Raw genomic sequence first — 25713 nt, forward strand, 5'->3', positions numbered from 1 at the left:
TCTGGAGAAAGAAAATGTTTGCTGCCTTTTGAAATGCCTAGAGAGAGCCAATGAATACACCCCAAAGACAGCTGCTTGACCTAAATGTATCAGCACCCCTCAGTCAAATTCATCTTGGTGCATATGGCATTTACCATCTTGTCTGGAAGATATGCTACTTAAAGGAAAAAAGCAAACACTTGCAATTTTTTGTCGATCAATTTTCCCCACTAAGAGGAAAGTAAATTCTCCAATGGCTTTGTTGTTTGGTGATGAGTTTGAAAAAACTAACCACGACTTTTAAAAATACAACCCAAAAGACCCTTTTCTTTCACTTTTTTGGGGAGGGAAATACACACAAAACCTGTAGGTAATGTTGTAGGGTAAGTTTGCAATGTAAGTATTGGTGTTAAATGCTACAATTAAATATATGTTTAACTTTTTGTTGATAGGGTAGAGATTAGACTGATGATTTCACAGTGGATTCCCAAATGAAGAAATTGCTTTACCAATGCAAGTGAGTACCTTTCATGCAATTCATAACTTTTAAGAGTTGTCTGGTTACTGAATGATTAGGTGGTTTGTCCAAGATACCACAGCCTGTAGGTTTCCTTGGCAGAACTTGGACCCAGTTCTTCCTGACTCAGAGGTCATCTCTTTTTGACTATCTCTTTTATTTATATTGATACATATCTCATATTTACTGCTAATCCTGGCTTAAAACAGGGATCATTCTCCTTTCCCCTCAGTCTTAAACTTCTTGTTTCCATTCAGGAGAGTGAAGATTAAGTTGGAGAAGCTATGTAGAAAAAGGAAGCGTAACCAAGAAGGCTAAGAGACTAAGTGAGATGCTGATTGAATTTTGATCCCCATTCAAGAATCCACCATGAACACCAGCATCATAATATTAAAATTTATTACTAAGAAGTTTGAAGAGATGATGCTATTTAAGATCAGGTTTGGGGTTAAAGAAATCCTAAAATGTTGAGGTGAGAGGTGAGAGAAATCTTAGTTATAAGTAACTTCAACAAATCCATTTTACAGATAAGGAAAATTAAGACCAAAAAGAAGTAATAGCTAGAAGTAACAGACCTACTTAGAAGTAGAGGAAGAATTCTCAGATGGAAATTCTTTTCACTTAGCCATAATACCATCCAATTACTGTCCAACTCAATAAATATACATTTTCCACTCTTTTTACTCTCAGCTTTTTCCTTTATAATTTATTTGCTTAAGTCTAAATTGGATTCATATCAGGAAAAAATATTTAAATTCTCCCCATAACTCATAGAGATATAGGGGCTAGTTTGACAAAACTCTGATCAAAAAACAATGATCAATGTTGATACCACTTAATCAAAATTAAAAAATGAATGGTTCTGGAGATAGATGACCTGGTTTCATATCCTATCTTTGTAGTTTATTATCTGTGTAACCCTGAATAAATAACTTTCTGAGATTTAATTTTCTCATATGCAAAATGGAGAGATTTGTCTATATGATTTTGGGGGTCACTTCTGGCTGTGGACCTATGATTTTATGTTCTTTTATGATCAATTAATCAATGAAGAATCATTTAATAATAAAAGTATATATATATATGTATGTATGTATGTATGTATGTATGTATGTATATAGACCCTAGAAGTGAAAAACCAAAAATGAAACAGTTCCTACTCTTAAGGAGTTTATATTCAATTAGAAGGAAAGAAACAAGCATTTATTAAGTACCCACTGTATGTCCAGCATGATGGTAAGCATAATACTATGTCACTTCAACCTCACAATAATCCGGGAAAATAGGTGCTATGATTTTCCCCATTTTGCACTTCAAAAAACTGAGGTAGGTAGAATCAAGTGATTTAACCAGGGTCACATAGTGAGTCTTTTTGATTCTATGCCCAACACTCAATTCACTGTGCCATTTAGCTGGGGTAAATAGCATGTACATAAATCATCATATATTCAGAGTATTCCAAATAAAAATAACATCTATTCAATGTATATAAAATATAAATAAAGATCCATGGGTGGAATATAATTTGGAGATAAGGTCTTGTTGAGAATGTGTAGCTGAAGATGGTGTCAAAATGAATTTTATCAACAATTTTTAAAGAATTTTTTATTCAACAGGCCTCTATTAACTACTTATTATACTTAAGGCACTGTGCTAGACGTTATAGCATATATAATGATAAATTAAATACACAAAGAATTTACAGCTTAGTAAGAGAATCAATGCATTGATACAGATACAAAAAAAAACTTTGACAATGTTGGATAACTATTACTAATTAGAGAAGTTTACTACTTCACGTAGGAAAAAAATGGAGTAGGAAAAAAAATAACTTAGGAGTCAGGAAGACACATGATCAAGCCTGACATTTTGGCTTTTTCCATCCAACTTTTTGCATGTCTTTTCATCCATTGTCCAGATAACTCTCTAAGACCAGAAGTTGAAGATGTTGCCAATCTGCAACTGGTAAGAGGGATATACTCACCAAGATATCCCTACATCAATAAAATCACAGGAAGGATTAAAAAAAAAGACAAAATAGACAAGCTGCACTTGGGCCTGAAGTCCATTACCATTGCTATTGCCATTAATATTACTCTTGTTGGTCAATGGGGGGAGAAAGGTGACCATGCCTTTTTATAGAGGGGGAAATCCTCCTGTATCTGCAGGGTCACTGGAAGAAAAATTTCTAACATGATTTAGGGAGAGATTGATGTATAGTGTGGATTTTATTGGAACATGTGGAGCTGAAGCTTCTCCCTGTGCTGTAAGATTATCTGTTTTCTCCATTTCCAGATCTCTTGAAAAGAAAAAGGAAAAACTCAGGATTACAAAATAGGACTGGCAGTGTGGTAAGCAGAAAAAATACTGACTCTGAAGACAAAGGATCTAGCTTCTTAACCCACCTCTGACATTTACTTACTACTTCTGTGACCTTAGACAATCACTCACTCACCCTCTCTGGGCCTCAGTTTTCTGATCTGTAATATAACAGGATTAGACCTGATGACTTTTGAGGTCCCATTCAGATTCAGATTTGTGATCATGGTCATATGAAAGAAAAGAACCTGAAATGTTGAGCTGCTAAAGTTTTGGCTCTAGAGGTTTTCTCAAAAAGATGAGGCAACAAATTTGAGGCTGTCTCTGTGGGGAATTTCTCACTCTTCTAGAAATTGAATTTCTAGCAGGCATTTTCCTGACTGGATCTATCATGGCAGTGGAGGAAAGATGAGAAAGTAATTCAGAAACCCAGGTGACTGGACTTAACAGTGGAGACAATGGGTCATAGAATAGGATCCAATTTTGTGATTTTTGCCTTATACAAGGACCAGGATTTCAACTTGCCTGAGTAGCCATTCACCCCCAATCACTAGCAAGTATTTTCCTATCACTATACCTGTACAATCATTCCAGTCACTCTTGTTATAGGAGCTATGGGGGTGAATGGTGTGTTAGCTAGAGATTTTGTGATTTTGCTATCAGGGGACCCTTGAAACATTTTTCTACCAAAGACTCTGGGTGTTACAGCACCAGCTGCTACAGCTGCTACAGCAACATCTATGTGAGCAATGATATAGCTTGCTGAAAAGGGTCAGGCAAGTTCATTTGGAACTACTCCACACTAAAAATTGTGCTCTTCTATTCTCCACTTTAGTGAATGTACTTTAAATACAAAGTAAAATTACTTATGAGGTCCCACTAAGGAGAAGAAAAAGATCAAAGATCTGAATGGAAAGGAAGCAAAAAAGCCAAATAAGATATGAGAATATCCTTACCTGTACCAGAAATTCTTAACTTCTTTGGTATTATGAACCTTTATTTGCAGTCTAGTAAAATCTAGGGACTCCTTTGTAGAATACAGCTTTTGATCAAATAAAAGACCAATTAGTTGAAATACATATATCAAAATTTATATTTTTAAAAAATTCACAGGGATGGCTAGGTGGCACAGTGATAGAGCACCAGCCCTGGAGTCAGGAGTACCTGGGTTCAAAGCCAGCCTCAGATACTTAATAATTGCCTAGCTGTTGGGGTGGCTAGGTGGCACAGTGAATAGAGCACCAGCCCTGGAGTCAGGAGTACCTGAGTTCAAATCCGGCCTTAGACACTTAGTAATTACCTAGCTGTGTGGCCTTGGGCAAGCCACTTAACCCCATTGCCTAGCAAAAACCTAAAAAAAAAATAATTGCCTAGCTGTGTGACCTTGGGCCAGTCACTTAACCCCATTGCCCTGCCAAAAAAAATCCACAGATGCCAAGATAAGAACCCTCAGTCTAGACTTTAAATTTAATCCCGGATTGGAGGGAGCATGGGAGATATAGAGGCCCTAGCCAAGAATATTCACATTCAATGAACCAGTGACTCCTGGCTGAGAACTGGGAAGTCCTGCTTGACATGCCCATTTACAGGAGCTTGAAGCTCAAACTATGATGACACATGGTGATTCATCCAGATACAACACTCTAGGTAGGGTGTCCAGCATCATATTCTCAGTCAATCAAAAATATTTGTTAAGTATATATTATGTGCAAGCACTATATTAAATGCTGAAGATGCAAAAAAAAGGAGGAAAAAATTCCTGTTTGCAAGGATCCCATAGTCAAATGCAGAAGCAGTTGAAAATGAATATCTGGAACTATTTAATAGCATTCTTATTACTGATTTCTCCACTTATTTTCAATTTACTGCCATTTGGTTGATGCCAGAAAAGAACAATATTCATGTCAGTCTGAAGTGGGAAAAGTCAGAAGAAAGACAATGATTTGACTGAGGATGTTTTGAGCATTAAGTAGTAAAAAAGACATTCAGAAAGGAAGACAATCAGTATTGGAAAGCCTAGCAGATATCTAGGCAGACCACTGGGTGCCATCTTGATATATTTTGTCAAGAAGATAATACCCATGAGTTCAAATTGATATATGTGTTTGGGTCAGATTGGATCAACAATGGACATGGATAGGTGTTTTAGTAGTAGGACTACTACTAGCAAGTAGGCAGAACACAGTATCAGAAGCCTCTAGTGGCAAGCAGATATCAAAGGTCTAGGCAGGGAGGTGATGAACAGAAATAGACATCCCACCAAGAGGACATCTCCCAGTATTAGGAGTTAGGAGAATTTGGTGGCAGGCAGTAGAATGGCACTCTAGGTAAGCAGGATTGGCAGGGCCAGTAGCAGGTAGTAGGAACTATGTATAAGATCTGAGACTCAGGGCATGGTAGAGTTCTAGTCCAAGAGGAACTGGTATTCCAGATAGAGAACCAAGACAATGAAACAAGTCATAAGGACAAGACAGAGACTCAGTAACTGTAATTAGGGCATACCCCAGAATGAACTGCTAAGGACAAGCATAAGGATTGCTTTTGTTGTTTTTGAAGGGATACATCTATTCTGTGGAATGGATGGTGGGGAATTAACAGGACAATAAAATAATGAAGTTGTTTATCTCTTATTATGCTTCTGTTTTTTATAAGAAGCATGGTCTTCCCACTGGAAATAGGAGAACAAATTTGAGAAGAAATAAATTGAAGTCTAGGATATTGGAGGGTATAGAAAAGCTATACTTCTCTATTTTAAATAAGTTCACACCCTTCACCCAGAGAGATATGTGCAGAGTACTGAAAGAAGTCACAAATGAAAGGCTGAACCACTGTCCGCAAGCCTTTGACAAATTGTGGAGAATGAGAAAGGTGTGAGAAAACTAGAGCTAGACCAGTGCTATCACAATTTTCAAGAAGAGAAAGGATGGATTCAACAAATCATGAAAGTTGGAATTTTCTGTCTATCCCCAGCAAAACTTCTACATATTAGTCTGAAAAGTTAGATAGGAAACAGCTATCTCAAGGAACCAGTTTAATTAACACTAAGAGTGACTCCTGTCAAAATGCCTCATCTTCTGTTTTTGACAGTTACTGGATAAATTGATAACTTTTAAGAATGCTGTGAACATAGGTTCTCTGGATTTCAGCAAGGAATTTGAATGCTGTCCATCTCTTTTGGGTATCAAAATGACATATAGATTAGTAACATCTGAAATTCCTCTCCATAATTGAAATAGGTAAAATAAACAACATACTCTGTTTCTAAAAATTTTCCCACTGTATTATTTCATTTGAACTTCTACAACAACCTATTAAAAAGGTATGGAATTTTTAAGCATCCTCATTTACAGACAAGAAATTTGAAGCTCAGAGAGGTTATGCGAATTGCCTAGGATCACACAGCTACCAAAGATTTGTTGACCAAGTCTGTTTGGGGAACATGAGAAATATCATAGCAATAATAGTCATAGGGTAATTGCAAAAAGAAATTTATTTTAAAAATGGAAACCATAAGGGAAGGGAGTACATATTTCATCAGAAGGAGAACCTTGCAGAGTGGTTCAGTTATATGCTAAGTTCTCATCAACATGCTTTTGGTATAGGTAATAACCTCACTAAGCTAGGCCAGGAGCGCTTTTTAAATGAATTTGAGTCCTTTGACTGGGTACCAGTTTCACAATTCCATCTTACACAATACATATTAAACAATGGTTCATATTGATAAAGATAAATAAGAAAATTCCCATGTCTGGGTTCAGAGAAAGGGCACTATTTGTCTAGAACTAAGGGAACACTTCTTATGCAACCTATCTTCAAATAAACTCTTCTGCAAAATTCCCTGTCTGCTATAGTATCAGAAGTAGGACTTGAATCCCTACCATCCCATCTTTAGGGTCACACTCTGTCTGCCTTACTGTGAAGTCTTTGAACTCTTAAGATTCCATAAATATAAAATCAAGTTTTCTTGCCTTTTTCTCATTCTGTGTAGTTCCTCAAAGATTACTTGATAATGGTTTAGCAATTTCACTGGAAACTTTTCTGATTGTACAGTTGGGTAGATTTAAAATGACCCGAGCACCTAGAAATGTAAAAGTATTGAGCAAAAGCACTAATGTCAACCTGAAATGGGAATGGAGGGTCTTCAGTGGTGAGTCAGAGGGCCATCTTATATTTAGTATTTTTATCATTTACTAAAAGGTTTATCACAATTTTAGTTGACACAAAAGTGGGAAACAGCTAATATTGTACATTAGTTGCTAGAATCAGAACTTGAAATGAAATCTAAAAGAAAACACAAATGCATTTTATTGGCTAGACCATAAATATGGCTTAGCATATAGGTCTCCTTTTTGCTGGACCCCCATGGTTAATTTTTAGACATCTAAAACAGAGTTCCTGACCCAAAGTTCCCTATTTCCCTGCCTAGTTTAATACTTAGTCTAAACCTTAAATCCAGATCAATCTAATTATCATTTATTAAATGCCTACTATTTTGCAAACACTATGCTGTGTTCTGGGAATACAATTAATGAAACAAAAGACAACTTCTGTCCTCAAGTAGTTACAATCAAAAGGGAGTCAACATACAAAAGAAGACAAGGAAAGGTATGACAGCAGGCAGTATGAGTCACCAGGGGTTACCTAGAATAAGGGCATCTTGTCCTATGGAGTTGAAATCAGTTGGGGCAGTCAATACAAAGAGGAATGAGCTGAGAGTTCAGTTTTTGCTATAAAAGAAGGCTTTGTGAAGAGTTTGGTGCTCCATCCTACTGACCCCCAATCAGAAGGGAGAAAAGACTAAGGGAGATGATATCAACCCATGTTTGCATTAATAGCTTGCGATGAGATTCGAAGTGATGATTTATCCTGGAGGGGTCAACTTACCTCAGTCAATGAAAGTAAGAAGAGCAGCAGATGCAAAGAGGAAGCTCTGACTCCAGTATGCTCCTAACAGTTTGTTGAATTTTGATCCTCTCTGTCTGATGTCTAGTGTTCGTATGTAAGGCAAGGAGTTATCGATCACTCAGCAAGGATTTGTTAATCACTTACCATGAGTGAAACATTGGGGAAACAAAGATGAAAATGAAATGGCCCCTACCTTAGGGATCTTACATTCTATCAGGGGCACAACATATACACATATAAGTAAATACAAAATAAATACAAGGTTGTTTGGGTACAAGTTTCTTGGCCTCCCTCCAGTGCCCATTTCTTTTGAATTACACAATCTTTCAGATCTCTCCTGATTCTAATTCTACAAACCTGATGCAGATTTTTGCCTTAGCTCTACACTGTTAGCTCTTGGATTTCTGATAGATGTTCAATCAGTCTAAGGTCTAACCCTCACTCTCTACTCTTGCCTTAGTATCCTGACTCTTGACCCAAGGATGCAGAGAACCATGGGAATAGAGATTGTTGAGGAAAATTTTGTAGATTGTTTGGTTGCAGTGTTAAGGAAATCTTCCTTCTTCCTTTATCATTTTGTTAAAATATTCCTTTAGTCTAATTTAGGTCACAGCCTGATCTTTCATTCTAATCTAAATTGGATTGCATCCTCTTTTAGTTGGGATAGTCAGGTCAAGCATGAGATGGAAACATACATGAGACCATCCATAACAGAATCTGAGACCTTCAACCCTTCCCCCAAAAGGCAAAATCTCCAATGTGGGACTTGGGCCATTCCCAAGTCACTACCTCCTCCCATGGACCCTGATGGGGAATTTAAGGAGATTTCAAGAGGGGCTAGGTCTCTCTAACTTTCCAGACATCTGCTGAGCCTGGAAGTTAGCTTGCCAAGATTAATTAACAATCTACATGGTTTTTCCTTAATCTCTTCTTAACTTTCCTATTACTTTCTTTTGTGTTGTGACTTCTTTTAATAAACCTCCATTTTCTTTTTACACCTGCATTCTCAGGTCAGAGAAAATTGCACCAAATTTTCACAGCAGAAAATTGAACAAAATAGGCAACACCAAGACCCACTGCCCTTCACAGTGCCAGGGATGTCAGGGCCCAAATCAGACAAACTCTCCAAACTCTCTCTCTCTCTCTCTCTCTCTCTCTCTCTCTCTCTCTCTCACACACACACACACACACACACACACAGAGCACATAATTTTTAGTGAAACCTTTAAACAAAATGCTATGCAGACATATATCAACAACACTACCACAGTCTCACTTCTACAAAATTTAATTGGATCTAAATCAATCAGAAGTGTATCATTAAATCATGGAAAAATTTTAGTAGAGAATATGTAATCATTTCCATTTCCAAATCAACTTTTTGGAATAATAAAATCACTGATAAAGGGGATTACTCTGGCTAGAAGGAGTACATCCACCAGCCCTGAGTTATACTGGAGTGACAGACTTAAGTCTTTACTGAGAACAGATTGAGATAATTCCTCTCTCTCCTGGGCTAGAGGGTTATTCTCCTCAGACTTATGTCCAGCCAAAGAAGAGATTAAGTAGAAGATCATAGGAGCCCAAGTGAGAAGTAGAGGAGAAAGGAGAATTGCCAAGAGAGAATTGATCGAGTGAATGCAATTGCTAAATCTTTATCAACCTCATCCATAGCATAGCACTCTCTCCAAAGAACACTCCTAAAAATCAATTTCTAAAGTCTTGAATAAACCTAATAATAGCTGTTGATTTGGATAGTCTTCATCACTGCAAATTATCTTCTCTGAATGGTAGAATAGAAATTTGTCCCAAATTACACTTTTAGCACAATTCTTAAACTGCCTATTAACAAAGCCCTTCTGAGATTACTTCTGGTTTATATTTGAAGAATCTTGAAAAGTACCCACCACACCATTTGAAAACTAGAGCTGCATTCATTCTGTGTCAAATTCCAATTTTACCTTTTCCCCTTTAACATTAGTCTAGAATTCTTCTTTTCTTTCCAAAAAAAACAATTTTCCTTCCTTAAAAAGTCTGAGTTTTTTGTGTTGTTCTGAAGAGATTGTTGTTTCTCTGTGGAATGGAACACAGATTTCAGTTATGATTTAGTTCTTCAACTTCCAACAAAATGACTGAAGAAGATTTCCATTTTTTCCTTTCCAGAACAAGCTAAACAAACTAGATTAAACATCAGCAGAGCTAGGAAATAAGTTGCTCAGAGGCCTGAAGCATTTTCATTTGAAATTATATAATACAAGCAGCCAACAATAATTGGTTCACTCATTTATCTGATAAATGAGTCTCAATTATCATGTAAAATTAAGATGTGATTTCTCTTTTTAAAATGTATTTGTTCATTGCTCCATTTTCTATCAAATTTCTCTTACCCATCCCTCTCTACCTGGGTCTGATGTGAAACTTTTCTCTAACATCCATGACTGAAGGCTCTGAATGAGAAGTGACTAAAATTTACAGAGAAAAGGAATAAGAAAAAAGAGAAACAAACATTCAAATGAATAATCATGGGTCAAGCAAGGCTTCTGAAGGAGGGAAAGACAAAATAGCCCCTTAGAGGACAAGGTAGTAAATGAGCAGGAAGTACATGCTGATGACTTCAGCTCAGTTGCATTTGTGGTGTAGAATTTTCTTGCTATGCTCTTTTGGTTTTCACGGAAAGGACTTATTGGGTTTATTCACTAAGACTCATATCTCCTTAAAGGTCCATTTAAACAAAGAATAGGAAGGGAACTTAGAGGTAATCAAGATCAACTCCCACATTTTATATATGAGATCCAGAGAAATTAATAAGTGACTTTCCTGGAATTGTGTAGCTTGCAAGTTTCTGAGGCAAGAGTCAAACACAGGACTTACTGACTCAATGCTGAATGCTTGGCTTATATTGACCCAAAGCTTAGGTGCCCTGAAACCAAGAGATACAAATTCTGTTCCAACTAAGTCATGGGTCTTTAAACCAATCTAGGAGTTGAGATGACTGGTAAATTCCCCCTCTCCCACATACTATCAGTGTAATTCTGAACAAGACATTTAACCTCTCAGAACACTTCAAGGTCCATAAAATGAAAGTGGTATTGATTTTCATTGGTAAACTTGCTGTGTTTACTGGGAGTTCTCTTCATCAATGAAATCACAGATTTGGTTCTCTAAACCACCCCCCCCAAATAAAAATAATAATATGCAGTTATTCTACGTTATAGGGTTATTTTAAGAACCTGATATCATCTACTCTACAACAAATTCAAGGAAATTGCTGATGGCTATAAGAGAAAAGGAATCATAAATGGGTTCCTGAAAGAGATGGGCAGGGGGTGGGGGCTGGGAGGAGGTAGGGACAAAGAAGATTGAGGGAAAAGAAGCCTCCAAAACAGTTTGAAATTATGAAGTACAGCAAGAAAGCAGAAGAGAGAGATGTATAAGGTAGAATGGTTTTAGAGCTCACTGTATGTTTTAACTCAATGGTAAGCTTCAAATCACAGCTTCTTGTCTTGAAAGACTGTGGAGAAGGAATTATTCTCCTGGAAACAAAATATTTTTAAAAGTAGAAACCAGCATTCTTTTCAAATGATGTGTTAAACAAGATGGCAGAATGGAGAATAAAGACCTAAGATCAAAAACAAATAGTCTCCTCAAAAAAAGCATCAAAGAGTTCTATACTTATGAGACAGAAATTGATGGATTTGGGGGTATTAAAAGGACCATTAAGAGTCTGCAGGGGGGGAAGCTAGGTGGCGCAATGGATACAGCACTGGCCCTGGAGCCAGGAGTACCTGGGTTCAAATCCGGCCTCAGACACTTAGTAATTACCTAGCTGTGTGGCCTTGGGCAAGTCACTTAACCCTATTTGCCTTGCAAAAACCTAAAAAAAAAGTCTGCAGGAAATGGAGCTAGGACAAATCAGAGCTATGGGATGAAGCATCCTCTGAACTACATAGTTAAAGACCAAGATCAAGTTCTGGAACAAAAAAGAAAATGACCTTCCCAAGTAAAAGTATAAAAGAGAAGGACACATAGTTTTTTTCTTAATTTCAGAGTACATCAAAATAGAGGATATATAAATGATTTAGTCTTGATTCCTGAGAATTTAAACTGAGCAACCTTCATTTACAAAGGAAAAGTCTGTGGGACAGACCAGGTCTCACAAATAGAATCTTCAAATAAATTTTTAAATAAATCCAATTAGGGAGACTTCTGGACACAATGGGTGAGAGAAGCAAGGCACTGTGCTCAAGTCTCCTGGCTTTCCCTCAGAACTAATATGAATCAAGCTTTTTAACAGAAATTCAATCAAAAAACCCAGGAAAAGAAACTAGGATCACATTACATAAAGAGGTATAAAGGACCTATTGCAATAGAGGGGAAGAAGGGAGGACCTATAAGAACTGCCTGAATCTTCATCTCATCAGATTTGGCTCAAAGTTAACATACACACACTCAGGAAAGAAATTTATCTTACCTTTCAGGTATTAAAAGGGGAAAGGGGGAGAGGGAAGAGAAATAAACAGAAGGAAGGGAGTGAAGAAGGGGCAAAGGGAAAGGGGAAAGAAAGGGGAGGGCATTGGATATAAGGTGGCAAAAACACTGAAGGCGGTGGTATTCAGAAACAAAATACTGGGGAATGTGGATAAAGTGAAAAAAGAGCAAAATACAAACACAGAGAAGATAGCATAGAGGGCAATAAAGAGTTAGGAATTATAACTTTGAATGTGAATGTCATGAACTCTCCCATAAAATGTAAGTGAATAGCAGATTGGATTAAAAACCAGAATCCTACAATATGCATCTTACAAGAAAATCATTTGAAGCAGAGAGATACATATAGAGTAAAGGTAAAAGGTTGGAGCAAAATATATTTTGCTTCAGCTGAATTGAAAAAAAGCAAGGGGTAGAATCCTTATCTCGGACAAAGCAGCTGCAAAAATAGATCTCATTAAAAGAGATAAGGAAGGAAACTATAGCCTTCTAAAAGTTACCATCGACAATGAAGCAATTTCAATATGTATGCATGATGTGGTATATCATCCAAAATCTTGGAGAAGTTGAATGAGTTACAGGAAGACATAGACAGCAAAACCCTGCTAGCAGGAAAACTCAACCTCTCACTCTCAGATTTAAATAAATCTAACCATAAACTAAACAAGAAGTTAGTTAAGGTGGTAAATAAAATGCTAGAAAAACCTAGGCATGATATACTTAAGGAAAAAGTAGAATAAAAAAGGAATATACTTCTTTTTCCTTCAGTACTTGGCACTTTCACAAAAATTGACCATTTACTAGGGCATAAAAACCTTATAATCAAATGCAGAAAGGCAGAAATAGTGAATACATCCTTCTCAGATCATAAGGTAATAAAAATCACATGCAATAATGGGCCAGGGAGAGATAGACCTAAAACTAATTGGAAACTAAATAACCTCATTTTAAAGAATAAGTGGGTCAAGCAACAAATTATAGAAAGAATTAATGATTTCATCCTAGATAGTGATAATAATGAGACAACATACCAAAACTTATGGGATACAGCCAAGGCAGTTGTCATGGGATATATTATATCTATAAATTCTTACATGAATAAATTAGAGAAAGAGGAAATCAATGAACTAAATATGCAACTAAAAAAGTTAGACAAAGAACAAATTAAAAACTCCCAATTAAATAGCAAATTAGAAATTCTGAAAATTAAAGGAGAAATTAATAAAATTGAAAACAAGAAAACTATTGAAATAATAAATCAAACCAATAAAATTGATAAACCTCTGGTTAATGTGATTTAAAAAAAGAAAGAAGAAAACTAAATTGCTAGGTTCATAAATTAAAAAGGCAAACTCACCACCAATAAGGAGGAAATTAAAATAACAATTCAGAATTATTCTTCCCAACTGTATGCCAATAAATTTGATAATCTAAGAGAAATGAATGAATATTTCCAAAAATATATGTTGCCTAGATTAAATGAAGAGGAAATTAAATACATAAATAACCCTATCTCGAAAAAGAAATTCAACAAGCTATTAAGGTAATAAAATTAAAAAAAGGAAAGTAGGGGTGGCTAGGTGGATAAAGCACTGGCCTTGGAGTCAGGAGTACCTGGGTTCAAATCCAGTCTCAAACACTTAATAATTACCTAGCTGTGTGGCCTTAGACAAGCCACTTAACCCCATTTGCCTTGCAAAAACCTAAAAAAAAAAAAAGAATACAAACAAAGACATACAAAGTAGTTAAAATATGAGCTAGGTAGGGAGAGAGGACACTATCAGCTGAATGAACCAGAAAATACTTTGTGTAGAAGGTGATACTTGAGTCACATTTTGAACAAAGAGAGGTATTCTGTGAGATTTTATTTTTCTTTCATACAACTGGAAAATAAAAGGAAGATGAAATATCCCAGGACTACCCTCCATTCCAGTTCCATCTTATTACCACTATATTCAACCAAAGCTATTAATTTGTTGCCCAAAATGCTGGATTTAAGTCCCCCTGACCTCTTTTCAGGGAAATTACAAAAATGAATCAATAAATCTTTTTTTTTCATCTTGAGGCCCCAACTAAATTAAAACATCTAGTAAAATTTTTACCACAATTGGAAAACAATTTTATCTCTCTTTTTCTTCTCCTCATACTTCTTCCAAAAAGCAATTGTTCTCCACCACCACCCCTTCTGCTGCCTTTGTGGAAGAAGACACATAGATCAGTAATGTTTACCATATTGATCATACTGAAAGAGACAAAAAGCAGAAAGCAAACAAAATTTAAAGAAAGAGAGATTCAGGGAATAGAGAAAATTCTCCAGGGGGAGGGGGAAGGAAAGATAGAGGGAAAGGAGTGAGGTTTCACTGGATCTATTCTTTGCAGTCTGAACAGATTCAAAAAAAAAAAAACCAATATTCTATTCCCTATAGCCTAGTCCAATGTGTCCCATGATTGTTGTACTCACTCTTCCTCTCTGGTGTATTAAAGTGCATAGTCACAGTGTAAGCTACTCCCATGTGGTTGCTGCCCTTCACTTTCCTTAGGAACTGGAGAGTCCTAGATTGTCAGTCACAGTCAGACCCCAATTAGAGTAAAGCAAAGGTCTCATGTGAAATGACTCACACAATATGTGACTATTAAAGGTCAAGATCAAATTCTCTAGAGTAAGACAGAAAAGATCTTTGTAAGACAAAGATGCAAACTAAGTGCTCTTCAGTGGATTGATTAGGAAGATTCTCAATGTTTCTGTCCACCAGCTGACATTATCTCCATTGTGATGTTGTCTATGTTGTACTAGGACCTGGGTCCCTTCAGGTGATACATGTACCCTGGTCCTTCCAGTAGACCACTTGTGCTGACCCTGCTTTAAAGAACTTGGTACTTTGGAGTGATACAATTCCTTGAACTCCACGATTGTAGTAGGGTGACTGGGAGATGGATTGATTGCATCATGACTATATCATAGAGAAGAGTCCTCCTGGGTCCCCTGGCCTAAATGGTGACTTCTCCCACCTGGATCAGTACACCAACTACCTTTTCCAATTTGTATCTTTCCTAAATATAGATGACCAAAGATAGATTATGAAAGATAGATATTTGAGAAGTCATTACCTAAGGAGTTTATGAGTTCCTAAGATCCTCAGTAAGTGCAGGCTATTCAGAAGACTGTCTCTGGTACTACTATAATGCTTTTCAGAGGAGAGATGTCTATTCGGGGGGATTACCCAACCCTGACCTGATCAGCCATAACTATAAACTTGGAGGAACTGTTTAGAGAAGGAATAACAGAGCTAAAGGTGAAATACCTTTTTAACAATCCCACAAAATAACCCTTGTTTTAATGTTTTAAATGCCAACCTTCAAATATAATAATAATTGTTATTATTCATGTTTAAAACATCATGTCATACTTCAGAGTCTTGTTTTTTAAGCATCATATTTTTATATGACATCCTGTCATGTCACTAATCTCCTCAAAAATCTCCTAACCTTTCTGGGACTCAGTTGCCTCCTGTGAAAAAAAGGAGAGGATTAAATTTTATCATTGGAGCATAGATATAGAGCTGAACAGAATGTCAATCAATCTTTTACAAATCCAGTTCATTTTTCAAAGATAGAAACTAAATGACTTATTCAAAGGGCATTAATTTTTTTTATTCAGGGCCAAGATGGCAGAGAGAAGACAGACATTGTGCTAAGGTCTCCGGTTTTCCCCTCAGAAATAATATGAAACAAACCTCTTAACAGAAATCTGATTGACAAAACCCAGAAAAAGCAGCTAGAAGACCATCTACCTCAAGGCTTGTCTTCTGGGATCATGGGGTGAGTTGGGAGCAGACCCTGTCAGAAGGGAGAGAGTCAGACTAGCCTAAGGTCAACCATGGAGGTGTTGACTGTGGGAGCAGAGGTCAAAGAACCAACTTGGGCATGTGGGACTGACAGTCTGGGGCTAACCTGGAGGGCTGGAGGGCAAGTTCCAGATAGTGATCTGCTAAGCTCCTCTGGTCTGGAGGACCTCAGACTCCATACCTTCATTTCAGCTGAACCCTCTTCCCAGAACAAACACAATTACAGTCCACCTGCCCCCCCCCCCCAGGCTCAGGCATGGGCAGCACAGCTCCCACAACTGTGAATAGGCAGAATAATTACCTTGCCCCTGGGCATAGCCCACATTGTTAAAGGATAAAAGTATTCAGTAGCATTGGCCACACCTTCCAGGCCAAGGGAAAGGGCTTCAAATCAAGGTCACAGACACTCTCCAGAGAAAACAATCAGCACGCCCTACTGGCCAGCCCATGTGGAGTTATTAAACTCAGTGAGCAAAGGCTCTAGGGATCTCAACACCAAACCTCTGTGAACCATCCCCACACCCAACACAAGATCTTAGGAAAATGAAGAAAGGCTAGCAGAAGGCAGATCCATAGAAAAATTCCTAGAAGGTAAATACCCTAACTCAGAGAGATCTAGAACAACTGAGGAGAATATGATTTGGTCTCCAAAACAGAAAGAATTCCTTGGAGAAATGAGGAAAGAGTTTAAAAATCAACTTGAAAATTTGGGAAAAGAAATTCAAAAGAAGATTAACACCTTGCAACAAGAAAACCAATCCTTGGAAAATACAATTGGACAAAGGCAAAAAGAAAGTAATTCCCTCAAAACCTCAATTGGTCAAATGGAAAACTCTTTCAAAAATAGAATTGACCAATTTGAAAAGGAGTTGCAAAAGGAAAATGAAGAAAATTCTTCTTTAAAAACAAAAAGAATGGAGGGGCAGCTAGGTGGTGCAGTGGATAGAGCACCAACCCTGGAGTCAGGAGTACCTAAGTACCTCAGACACTTAATAATTACCTAGCTGTGTGGCCTCAGGCAAGCCACTTAACCCTGTTTGTTTGCAAAAAACAACTAAAAAAAAGAATGGAGTCTGTGGAAACTAATGACTTCATGAAACAATAAGAATCTATTAAACAAAACCAAAAAATTGAAAAATTAGAAGAAAATGCAAAATACCTCATTGACAAAACTACTGACCTAGGGAATAGAAGTAGGAGAATTATTGCTCTCCCTGAAAATATTGATGAGAAAAAAATCCTGGACTTAATATTACAAGTTTTAGTGATGGAAAATTGCCCTGACATCATAGAACCAGAAGGCAAAATAGTTATTGAAAGAATACAACAATCCCCTCCAGAAAGGGATCCCAAAATCCCAAGGAATATTGCAGCCAAATTCCAGAACTATGAGATAAAAGAGAAAATCCTGCAAGCAGCCAGAAAGAAATACTTTAAATACCAAGGAGCCACAGTAAGGATTACACAGGACCTGGTTGCATCAACATTAGGGGATTGAAGGGCCTGGAATGCAATAATTTGAAAAGCAAGAGAGCTTGGAATGCAGCCAAAAATTCACTATATGGCAAAACTGAGCCTTCTCCTCCAGGGGAAAAGATGTACATTTAATGAAATAAGAAAGTTCCAACTTTTCCTGATGAAAAGACTAGAGCTTAATAGAAAATTTGGACTTCAAACAGGAGACTCAAGAGACACATGAAAAGGTTAAAAAAAGGGTAAAGAAAAAAATGACTCTCCAATAAGATGAAACTGGCTATATGCTAAATAATTTTTTACTGAATGAATACATCATAAAGTAAGATGGATTTTAGGAGACAGGATAGTGTCATGGGAAGTGGAGTCAGAATAATTGAGTTTGAATCTCTCCTCTTTCACTTCCTTCCTTATGTGACTTTAGTAAAGTCACTGAACCTGTCTAGGTTTTCCCATTTTCTTCATGTGTAAAATAATAGTTGGATTTATAGCAGCTCTTTTTTGTAGAGACAAAAAATTGGAAATTGAAGGAATGACTATCAATAGAAGAATGACTGAACAAGTCATGGCATATGAATGTTATGGAGTATTATCATTCTGTAGGAAATCATGAGTGTTCAGACTTTAGAGAAGCATGGAAAGACTTGCAAGATCTGATGCTGAGTTAAGTGAGCAGAACCAGAGAAATATTATACACATTAATCACAACAAAGTGAGATGATCAATTGCGGTGGATGCAGCTCTTCTCAGAAGTTTGATTATCAAGGACAATCCTGAGTGACCTGTTAAGCAAATTTCCATCCACACTCAGAGAACAAACTATGAATCTGAGTGCAGAACAAACCATAACATGTTGACTTTTTAGAAATTTCTATTATTTTTTTCCTTTCTTTTGCATGCTATTTCCCCCCTTAATCCCAAATTCCTCTTTCACAACATGATATAATATGGAATTGAGCTAAACATGATTGTATGCATACAACTTTTACCAGTTTGTTCATCACCTTAGGGAGGTGGGAGGGAAGGGAGGATGATAGAAAAATGTGGAACTCATAAATATACAAATGGATAAATGTTGAAAACTTATTTTGATTGTAATTTTAAAAATTAAGTAAAATTTCAATAGAGGTAAAAAAAATGATTTGGATTAATGAGTTCTCAGTTACCTTCTAGCCCAACTTATAATTGCTTTGTTGTATAGAAGATGCTGACTGCAAAATCAGAATGCCTTGCGTTCTGCCTGGGATTCCTTCTGGTTGACCCTAGGAAAATTACTTAACTTCTTAGGACCCAAGCAAATCATAGGACCCATAAAATTGCCTTTTTATTCTCTTCTCAGCATCATACTGACTGCCTTTACAGATATTTCAGTATCCCTCACTGTATATTAGGCAACTGCTTCATATGCTTGGGTGTACTCTATTCCTGGAATTTTGGAGTATGAATTCAATCTAATTAAGGCATTATGACATGCTTGATTAACTTTCTGAAAAGAGTTGGTTAGTGACTGAATTGTATTATGAATTTATTAGTTAGTCAATAAAATCACAAGGTGATGAGTCCAGGGAGTATCTGGATCATAAGAAAAATGGTGCCAAAAAGCCTAAATAAAATGCAGGAAAAATTAAGTAAAAATCTGCACACAATCTGCATTCAGAGTCTATCAGTTCTCTCTCTGGAGGATAGAATTTTTTCATTATGGGTTTTTTTGAATCATTATATTGATCAGAGTAGCTGTTTTTTACATTTGATTATTGTTATAATATAGTACTTACTGTATACAATATTTTCCTGGTTGCCACTTCACTTTTCATCAGTTTATATAAATCTTCCTAATTTTATCTAACACAAAGAAATATCATTCCCCAATTAATTGATGACCTTCACTTTCCAATTTTTGTGCCACCATAAAAAGAAATGCTACAAGTATTTTTGTACATAGATGTTCTTAGATCTTTGTACATAGATCTAGTAGTAGTGATAATTATGATGTTTGTCCTTTGTTCTCAAAAAAAGATCATGACATCAGGGAGGTGATGCCATGACAAGCATTTGATTTGAATTTGATTTGGATTTGAATGAGAGAGTTATCAGCCTCACTTTCTGCTCTGGAGCTATCTAGTTACAATGGCCAGATTTAAATAAGGATGACTGGAAATAACAAGTAAGTGATACTGCTGGATCAAATGATATGTTTTACATGAATTTTTATACTCAAGTTTTATAGCCCTTTGACCTCCAGAAGGGTTAGATTAGTTCACAACCCTGCCAACAATGCATTAGTGTTATCATTTTTCAATATCCCTTCTAGCATTTATAATTTGCTTGTTAGGCAATCTTGTAGGTGTGAGATGCTCTTTCAAGATTTTAACTTCTCTAATCAATTGTGATTTAGAGTATTTTTTCACATGACTATTGATACTTTTGATTTCTTTGTCTAAAAACTGTGTTTATATCCCTTGACAATTTATCATTTGAGGAAATGACTCTTATTTGTGTTAGTTTGATTTGGTTCATTATGTAAATGGCTACTGAGGTTTTTATCAGAGAAACTTGCTATATTCCACTTCCCCTTCAAGTTTTCTGCTTTCTTTCTAATTTTGGCTTCATTGGCTTTATTTGTGTAAAACTTTATTTTCATGTATTATACTCTCTATCTCTTTCTTGTTCATAAGTTCTTCTCTCATCATAATTCTGACTGGTAAAATTTTTCATGTTCTCTTTATTTATTATATCACCTTTATATCTAAATCATATATCCACTTTTGACCTTTCTTTGGCATAGAATGTGGAATGTTGTTCTGTTCTAGTTTCTTACACAATACTTTTCAGTTGACACAACAATTTTTGTCAAATGATAAATTCTTACCCCCAAAGTTTGGCTTTTTAGGTTAATGAAACACTAAATTACTACTATGTATTGTATACTTATATATTGTTTACCCCTGTATATTTTTCACTGATCCAATACTCTGTTAGATTGCTTTAATGATTACCACTTTATAATATAGCTTGAAATTTGGTACAGCTACGTCCCCTTTCTTACCATTTTTTCTTTGATTCTCTTGATATTATCGATATTTTATTCTTTCACATGAACTTTGTTACTATTTTTTAAATCTCTATAAAATAATTATTTGGAAATAATTGTTTGGTACTGAACAAGTATACTAACAGGTAGAATTGTCATTTTTATCATATTGGTTCAATCTACTCATGAGCAATTAATATTTACATAACTTAATTGATGTTTTTATTTGTATTCAAAGTGTTTTGCAATTGTGTTCATATAGTCCCTGAATTTTTCCTGGTAGAGAGATTTCCAAATATTTTATAATGTCTACTTTTATTTCAAACAGTTTTTTCTTTCCATTGGTTTCTGCTATATTTTTGTTGGTATTTTATAGAAACACTGATGTTTTTTGTATATTTTTGTATATTTATCTTATTTTTGTATATTTTGTATATTTTTTGTATTTTGTATATTTTTGTATATTTATCTTATAACTTGCAAATCTGTCAAAGCAGAAATGTAGCAATGTCCAATAAACCTGGTCAGACTCAAGTTTTGAAGACTTTAAAAATCAAACAGAAGAATTAGTGTATTTATCATAGAGGCAGAAGAGAAAATGTTAGAAGTTCACGAACAAGCAAAAGACATTTCAGATCTATGCTTTAGGAATAACAATTTAGCAGATTGTTGAGGAATAAAGTTGAGAGATGACAAAAAGTAATTAAGTACCTACTACAATAGTCCAGGGGGAAAGTGTTTAAAGTCATAACTATGGAATTGTGGTGTAAGTAAAGAGAAGAGAATTGATATGAAAGATATGATGGAGGCAGAATCAATAAAACTTAACTTATTTTTTGAGGGGCAAGGGAAAGAGAATAATAGAGAATAGTTCTGAAGCTGCAAACCAAGGTTTGGAGAAAGATGTTGGTTTCTTATACAGAAAATAGGGAAGATTAAAAATAGATGAGAGTTAAAATACAGATAAGAAATATAGAAATTTGTTAAGAATTATGTTAGTACAGGTAAGATAATGAGTCCTATTCAGGGGGAAGAGATCTATGTTATGTAAATGGCTACTGAGGTTTTTATCTACTCTTATACTCTTATTCAGTCATAGTCATAATAACAGTAGTATTGATGATAACTATAAGGTAGGGATTAGCAAAAAGAATTGACTACTGACTACCTAGGTGACCTTGAACAAAGTACCCAGGTTTTTAAAAATCCTTATAGCTCTAGCTCTGTGGATGAAGAAGTTTGAAGTAAATAAATAATGGAATAAGTGAAATGAGATGTGTCTATGTATGTATGTATAACAAGCATTGTGATATTTAGGGCTCAGAAAAAACACCAGGACTTGATATATAATTCTGGGAATCCTTTCCATAGACATGATATTTGAACACTTGAAGGCTAATGAGATCAATGAGAGAGGGCTGAAATAATAGGCAGAGAGAAAGAAAGAGAAGAGGAGAGAAAAAAAGAGGAGGAGGAGAGAGGGAGAAGAGGAAGAAAAGGGAGAGACAGAGACAGAAAGAAAGAGGGGTGAGAGAAGAGAGAGGGAGGGCACCCCATAAGGAACACTAGGGTAGCTCAAGAATAACAAAGAGACTCAAATAATGATCTAGTAAAAGACTGAAAAGGAGATACCATGTAGAGTAGAAGTAGAAAGCAGGGTGAACAATTCAGAAACTTCAGAGTACAAAGAGAGAAAAAGTCTGGGTTCAGATCTAGTTTATCAACTCATGAACATGTAGCCTAAAAACAATGTAAAGTGACAATGGCTGCCTTCCCTATACTATGAATGCCTGTGGAGACAATTTTTTTTTCAAGGCAATGGGGTTAAGTGGCTTGCCCAAGACCACATAGCTAGGTAATTATTGAGTGTCTGAGGCCAGATTTGAACTCAGCTACTCCTGACTCCAGGGCTGGTGCTCTATTCACTGCACCACCTAGCCACCCCCTGTGGAAACAATTTAAAATGATAGTACAATATCCTAGAAACCAGCTGAGTTCAAGTGTTTCTAATAGAAGACAAGGAAAGAAAATCTGAAACTAGAGTTCAAATACCCTAACCTTCATGCAAATCTTTGTCCATGTTCAGGGTGGTAGAAACTTGACTGCTGACCAGATCAATGGTCCATGGTGGTACTTTTCTGCTATCTTAGCCAATACCTTACTTGATAGCATCTCATCATACTCATCTACATTCAGTTGTCAGTCATTCAATTAGGATTTATTAAGAACATAGGAATACCCAGAGGAGTGGGGAGAGTCCAATGATGAGCTCAATAATAAATGCTGTGAGTATGCCAATATACCCAGTTCACCCTCTAATCATGATTACATGTGTAGTATTGGGAAAGATGCAACTGAATCAAGGGAGCTGACATCCATAAAGTGTTGCACCAACCTTACCAAAAATTCCTGGTTCTCCAATCACTCCAGTGTTCACCACAGTATCTTTCACACATGACCAGCCTAGTAGCCCTGAACTCTTTAGAGTCTGTTGGATAGACTCTTGAATAGGTTTATTTTTTAGATGATTAGTTAAGTTTCTCCAGTAAAACCCTCTTCTGATGCTTTCTTTTGTCAAAGAGGTGATATCTGGATTCTTAAAGAACAGATGACAGTTTTTGGTCAATACCTGGCCCTGGTATTTTAGTCTAGTTCAGTTGATCCTCATGCAAAAAAACCTTACTATCAAAGATATGTTAGGCTAGACAAGGAAAGAACCAGTGAACATGAAGAAATTCACTAGACCATATTTTTATCTTGTCAAATACTGAAATTTGTGAAAATTAAACAAACATACCAATGCTCACATATGTTCTTCTTCCGGTTGTCACCTAAGGTTTGTCACCTCTGCTACATCTCTCCAAATTCTACTTATAGTTCAAGGCTCTTCATGAGACAGCAAGATGGTCATTGATCTAAAGTTGAAGTCAGAAAGTGCTGAGTTCTAATCCTGTCTTGAGAATTGCCCAGCTCTATGGTCTTGGACTAGTTTCTTAACCTCTCTCAGCATAATCTTCTTCAGGTATAAAATAGGAACAATGATAGCACCTATTTTGAAGAGCTGTTGTGAGGATAGAATGAGATAGAATAGTCCAAATGCTTTGCAAACCTTAAAGCTAATATTGATTTCTCCCTAACTCTGAAATCTTTGTATGCTAATAACCAGTAGCATACAAGTCATCATATAATCTCTTTTAGCTAAATTGTTGTTTCTTTGAGAGTAAAAATTGGGTTTTGAACATTTTACATTCCCCTATATTGTGCCTAGCACAAAGGAGAACATGTAGTCAGGGATCAACAAAAACATATTGATTCATGATATCTCCTCCAGTGTACAAATGTTTTATAGTCATTTATTTTTATTAGTTATAGGTCCTTAGTTAAAAAAAAGTTATTTTAAAAATGCTTCCACAGCAGTTGTCTAAGTGCTTAGATTCCATTGCTACTACTTCTGCTATAATATTAATAAAAAGGAGGCTTGTGATACTTTGCAATGCAAATTTTTTAAAAAGATGCTGCATGGGTGAGCCAGTTTAATAACACAAAGATAATACATTTCTGTTTAAAATATAAGAACTTGGGATTAGTCATTAATTTAGTGTAGTGATTTTTTTTGTTTCTAGCATGTGTGCAGTTATATTTTTTGATAGAATTTTTTTCAATAATTACAAGGCTCTATAAAAAATAAGGCTTTACCAAATATAGCTATTAAATTCATAAATATGAGATTCTGAAAGCAAATAAAGTTTTAGAGCCTCAGAGATTAGAGGGACTTTGAAATAGCTCAGCAAAGCAAAAAAAAAAGCAAATTGTCTTCTATGGAAAGCTAAGAACACTCAAACAATCTCCATATGGAAGATTTACTTGGAAATGTACTACAATGATGGATATTCAATCAATCAATCAATCAATCAATAAGCATTTATTAAGTGTCTACTATATAACAGATACAATGATAGACTAGAGGCAAAATGGAATAGCCTGGCCTTCATAAAATATAAATTTGATCAAGGGAAACAATATGTAAACTCGTGAGTCAATATAAAAAAGTCTACAAATGAAAATATGAGCTAATATATAGTGAATGAACATGGGAAAAATGCACTGCCCCTGGGAAGTAAGGATAGAAAAGAAAAATATAGAAATATCTAATGAAGATCACTGACAAGAGAAAGTCTGGTCTAAAAAGATTACTCTGACTAAAATGATCATGGTTGCCTCAGAAAGCTATAAGCATATAAGCATGCTTCTCAGATATTTTTAACACCATTATGTTCATTTAAAGCTCATTCAACTTGATTGGATTTCTTAGTCCACTGCTTCCAACTTCTCTTGGCTTTCCTTCTCTTTGGCAGCTGACATATGTCCAACTTCACACACTACTGAGACAATGAAATAAATCTTAATACTATAACTGAACTGTGAGAAATCCAGGGAACTGAAGACTTTGCAATGTGTAGGAGAAAATCTGGAACCATTTTTTCCCTCTCCTTGCTGTGCCTCTACTCAAAGGTCAATATGGATCACTTCTCACCCCAGATCAACCTGCACTTTTGCTTTCGAAAAGAATAATGTCTTCTTTGTTAATTGCTAACCTTCAAACTTGACCTCACCTATGTGTTAAACCTCACATCCCTTATTAAGAAGGGGTGTACCATAAATATTTAATAATTGACTCTCAAGTGAGGGATGGGAGTAAAGAATGTATTTAGGACACACTTTTAAGTTGAATTTGCATTATTAACATTCTCCCTCACTTTTATAAATCTAGATAATGAAAAAATAAATCAAGCCCTAATTTATAGTATTCGTTTATTTCAGAGGTATAAACATTCACACTGAAAATTGATCAGTTGGTTCTTTGGAGTCATTGTGAACTGCCTCCAGCAAACTCCTGACTCTAAGGCAATTGAAGTTGGTAAACTGATCTCAGCATCAGGTTCTGACCTGATATCTATCCCTGACAGATTCCTTGCTTCTTAAATACCTCCTGCCTTCTCATAGCTTCAGCCTTCCAATTTAATTTCAGTTTACTCCACAGGCATACATTAAAGCCTACTGGGGAGGAGACAGGATAGAGTTGGACATAGTGCACAATGTCTGGCACATTACATGTGACTAATAAATGTTCAACGACTGACCACTTTTAAAAGAAT

This window comes from Macrotis lagotis, chromosome X (genome assembly GCF_037893015.1).
Source record: "Macrotis lagotis isolate mMagLag1 chromosome X, bilby.v1.9.chrom.fasta, whole genome shotgun sequence".
NCBI lineage: Eukaryota > Metazoa > Chordata > Mammalia > Peramelemorphia > Peramelidae > Macrotis > Macrotis lagotis.